Raw genomic sequence first — 5,000 nt, 5'->3', positions numbered from 1 at the left:
CACCCTTTTTCGGCCGCCTTCGCCTCCAAATTTTTCCCCCCGTTTCCTTGCCCACTCCTCGGTCACTTCATACGCCCTCCCCCTTACATCCACCGTACGCAACACCTCCACCGGGCTTAATAGTCCACAACCGAGACCCAGGGCCTTCCCCGCTCTCAACAACCTCCACCCACGGTCCCCCTCCACCGGGCTTAATAGTCCACAACCGGGACCCAGGGCCTTCCCCGCTCTCAACAACCTCCACCCACGGTCCCCCTCCACCGGGCTTAATAGTCCACAACCGGGACCCAGGGCCTTCCCCGCTCTCAACAACCTCCACCCACGGTCCCCCTCCACCGGGCTTAATAGTCCACAACCGGGACCCAGGGCCTTCCCCGCTCTCAACAACCTCCACCCACGGTCCCCCTCCACCGGGCTTAATAGTCCACAACCGAGACCCAGGGCCTTCCCCGCTCTCAACAACCTCCACCCACGGTCCCCCTCCACCGGGCTTAATAGTCCACAACCGGGACCCAGGGCCTTCCCCGCTCTCAACAACCTCCACCCACGGTCCCCCAAGACGCACGTTCCAAGCCTTAACCCTCAGACCATCCACCCCCCGGGGGGGACCCCACACCCACCTGACCCCAACTCACTCCCACCAAAAACACCACCACCGCCACCGCCTCAACGGCCTGCCCAACCCAGCACTCCCACACACACACCTGCCCCACCAACGCTCCACACACGCTTTCTTCCCTCTCCCCGACCCGACCCAAGCCATCGCACCGCACCGGGTGAGGGCCTTAGCTTCCTCGCCCGCCCCCCCGCCCCCGACACGCAGGCAGGCAGAGGGAAAGGCCTCAGCGCCCCCCAGGACCGTCGCGCCGCCTTGGCCTCACGGCTTCCCTGCTCCCGCACGGCAGACACACGCCCCGCTCTACCCCCGCTGGGGCCAAAAGCTGCCTACGGCACCTGGGATTCCCAGGCGGTCACCCATCCAGGTACTAGCCAGGCCCGGGACGGTTTACCTTCCGAGATCGGACGAGATCGGGGGCATTCGGTCCGGTATGGCCGTAGGCCCCCGCCTCCCCGGGCTTTAGCGTCAGCAGCCTGGCCTCAGTCAGCCGGGCCCAAACAATTAACCCGGAGGCCGGGCCGAGGGAAAACTTCCTCCGAGCCGGCCCAAGGGGAAGGGAGGACGAGGACGCCGGGCCCGGGAGGTGACAGGACGTGCACGTCAGACCCGGGAAGCTGTGCGCCCCGAGGTTAACCCCCGGGCCGGGGCGGGGAGAGAAAAATGTTCTAAGTCCGGTAGGGACAGCAGGTCAACCCCGGTCCGAGGCGGGGAGAGAAATTTTCCAAGTCCGGCAGGGACAGCAGGTCAACCCCGGCCGCCGTAGCAGAGGTTGACCTGGTGTCCGATTCGCTCCCCGGGCACCAGGTCAACCTCGGGCGCTTTAGCGGAGGTTGACCTGGTGTCCGATTCGCTCCCCGGGCACCAGGTAAACCGTGGCCGCTTTCAGCGGAGGTTGACCTGGTGGCCGATCCCCTCCTCGGGCTCCAAGTCCGGCAGGGACAACAGGTCAACCCCGGTTCCGGGCGGGGAGAGAAAAATTTTCTAAGTCCGGCAGGGACAGCAGGTCAACCCCGGTCCCAGGCTGGAGAGAAAAATTTTCTAAGTCCGGCAGGGACAGCAGGTCAACCCCGGTCCCAGGCGGCAGAGAAAAAATTTCTAAGTCCGGCAGGGACAACAGGTCAACCCCGGTACCGGGCGGGAGAGAAAAAATTTCTAAGTCCGGCAGGGACAACAGGTCAACCCCGGTCCCAGGCTGGAGAGAAAAAATTTCTAAGTCCGGCAGGGACAACAGGTCAACCCCGGTCCCAGGCGGCAGAGAAAAAATTTCTAAGTCCGGCAGGGACAACAGGTCAACCCCGGTCCCAGGCGGGAGAGAAAAATTTTCTAAGTCCGGCAGGGACAACAGGTCAACCCCGGTCCCAGGCGGCAGAGAAAAAATTTCTAAGTCCGGCAGGGACAACAGGTCAACCCCGGTCCCAGGCGGGAGAGAAAAATTTTCTAAGTCCGGCAGGGACAACAGGTCAACCCCGGTCCCAGGCGGCAGAGAAAAAATTTCTAAGTCCGGCAGGGACAACAGGTCAACCCCGGTACCGGGCGGGAGAGAAAAAATTTCTAAGTCCGGCAGGGACAACAGGTCAACCCCGGTCCCAGGCTGGAGAGAAAAAATTTCTAAGTCCGGCAGGGACAACAGGTCAACCCCGGTCCCAGGCGGCAGAGAAAAAATTTCTAAGTCCGGCAGGGACAACAGGTCAACCCCGGTCCCAGGCGGGGAGAGAAAAATTTTCTAAGTCCGGCAGGGACAGCAGGTCAACCCCGGCCGCTTCAGCGGAGGTTGACCTGGTGTCCGATTCGGTCCCCGGGCACCAGGTAAACCGTGGCCGCTTTCAGCGGAGGTTGACCTGGTGGCCGATCCCCTCCTCGGGCTCCAAGTCCGGCAGGGACAGCAGGTCAACCCCGGCCGCTTTAGCAGAGGTTGACCTGGTGTCCGATTCGCTCCCCGGGCACCAGGTAAACCGTGGCCGCTTTCAGCGGAGGTTGACCTGGTGGCCGATCCCCTCCTCGGGCTCCAAGTCCGGCAGGGACAGCAGGTCAACCCCGGCCGCTTTAGCAGAGGTTGACCTGGTGTCCGATTCGCTCCCCGGGCACCAGGTAAACCGTGGCCGCTTTCAGCGGAGGTTGACCTGGTGGCCGATCCCCTCCTCGGGCTCCAAGTCCGGCAGGGACAACAGGTCAACCCCGGTCCCAGGCGGGAGAGAAAAATTTTCTAAGTCCGGCAGGGACAACAGGTCAACCCCGGTCCCAGGCTGGAGAGAAAAATTTTCTAAGTCCGGCAGGGAGAACAGGTCAACCCCGGTCCCAGGCGGCAGAGAAAAATTTTCTAAGTCCGGCAGGGACAGCAGGTCAACCCCGGTCCCAGGCTGGAGAGAAAAATTTTCTAAGTCCGGCAGGGACAGCAGGTCAACCCCGGCCGCTTTAGCAGAGGTTGACCTGGTGTCCGATTCGCTCCCCGGGCACCAGGTCAACCTCTGGCGCTTTAGCAGAGGTTGACCTGGTGTCAGATTCGCTCCCCGGGCACCAGGTCAACCTCGGTCGCTTTAGCAGAGGTTGACCTGGTGTCCGATTCGCTCCCCGGGCACCAGGTAAACCGTGGCCGCTTTCAGCGGAGGTTGACCTGGTGGCCGATTCCCTCCTCGGGCTCCAAGTCCGGCAGGGACAGCAGGTCAACCCCGGTCCCAGGCGGGGAGAGAAAAAATTTCTAAGTCCGGCAGGGACAACAGGTCAACCCCGGTCCCAGGCTGGAGAGAAAAATTTTCCAAGTCCGGCAGGGACAGCAGGTCAACCCCGGCCGCTTCAGCTGAGGTTGACCTGGTGTCCGATTCGCTCCCCGGGCACCAGGTAAACCGTGGCCGCTTTCAGCGGAGGTTTACCTGGTGGCCGATCCCCTCCTCGGGCTCCAAGTCCGGCAGGGACAACAGGTCAACCCCGGTCCCAGGCGGGAGAGAAAAATTTTCTAAGTCCGGCAGGGACAACAGGTCAACCCCGGTCCCAGGCTGGAGAGAAAAATTTTCTAAGTCCGGCAGGGACAGCAGGTCAACCCCGGCCGCTTTAGCAGAGGTTGACCTGGTGTCCGATTCGCTCCCCGGGCACCAGGTCAACCTCTGGCGCTTTAGCAGAGGTTGACCTGGTGTCAGATTCGCTCCCCGGGCACCAGGTCAACCTCGGTCGCTTTAGCAGAGGTTGACCTGGTGTCCGATTCGCTCCCCGGGCACCAGGTAAACCGTGGCCGCTTTCAGCGGAGGTTGACCTGGTGGCCGATTCCCTCCTAGGGCTCCAAGTCCGGCAGGGACAGCAGGTCAACCCCGGTCCCAGGCGGGGAGAGAAAAAATTTCTAAGTCCGGCAGGGACAACAGGTCAACCCCGGTCCCAGGCTGGAGAGAAAAATTTTCCAAGTCCGGCAGGGACAGCAGGTCAACCCCGGTCCCAGGCGGGAGAGAAAAATTTTCTAAGTCCGGCAGGGACAACAGGTCAACCCCGGTCCCAGGCGGCAGAGAAAAAATTTCTAAGTCCGGCAGGGACAACAGGTCAACCCCGGTCCCAGGCGGGAGAGAAAAATTTTCTAAGTCCGGCAGGGACAACAGGTCAACCCCGGTCCCAGGCGGCAGAGAAAAAATTTCTAAGTCCGGCAGGGACAACAGGTCAACCCCGGTACCGGGCGGGAGAGAAAAAATTTCTAAGTCCGGCAGGGACAACAGGTCAACCCCGGTCCCAGGCTGGAGAGAAAAAATTTCTAAGTCCGGCAGGGACAACAGGTCAACCCCGGTCCCAGGCGGCAGAGAAAAAATTTCTAAGTCCGGCAGGGACAACAGGTCAACCCCGGTCCCAGGCGGGAGAGAAAAATTTTCTAAGTCCGGCAGGGACAACAGGTCAACCCCGGTCCCAGGCGGGAGAGAAAAATTTTCTAAGTCCGGCAGGGACAACAGGTCAACCCCGGTCCCAGGCGGCAGAGAAAAATTTTCTAAGTCCGGCAGGGACAACAGGTCAACCCCGGTCCCAGGCGGCAGAGAAAAATTTTCTAAGTCCGGCAGGGACAACAGGTCAACCCCGGTCCCAGGCTGGAGAGAAAAATTTTCTAAGTCCGGCAGGGACAGCAGGTCAACCCCGGCCGCTTTAGCAGAGGTTGACCTGGTGTCCGATTCGCTCCCCGGGCACCAGGTCAACCTCTGGCGCTTTAGCAGAGGTTGACCTGGTGTCAGATTCGCTCCCCGGGCACCAGGTCAACCTCGGTCGCTTTAGCAGAGGTTGACCTGGTGTCCGATTCGCTCCCCGGGCACCAGGTAAACCGTGGCCGCTTTCAGCGGAGGTTGACCTGGTGGCCGATTCCCTCCTCGGGCTCCAAGTCCGGCAGGGACAGCAGGTCAACCCCGGTCCCAGGCGGGGAGAG

The 5,000-nt window shown here is 61.7% G+C and overlaps 1 non-coding gene across 1 annotated transcript; it reads right to left on the bottom strand.

The window, feature by feature from the left end:
- Positions 1-942: 942 nt before the first annotated feature.
- On the bottom strand, positions 943-1,061 carry LOC142006348 (5S ribosomal RNA). The gene has a single exon (XR_012643444.1). It is a non-coding gene; the product is annotated as a 5S ribosomal RNA (ribosomal RNA).
- Positions 1,062-5,000: the final 3,939 nt, after the last annotated feature.

This window comes from Carettochelys insculpta, unplaced genomic scaffold, assembly GCF_033958435.1.
Source record: "Carettochelys insculpta isolate YL-2023 unplaced genomic scaffold, ASM3395843v1 scaffold_0053, whole genome shotgun sequence".
NCBI lineage: Eukaryota > Metazoa > Chordata > Testudines > Carettochelyidae > Carettochelys > Carettochelys insculpta.
The sequence above is the reverse complement of the archived record's forward strand: the minus strand, read 5'-3'. Positions and strand labels throughout refer to the sequence as shown.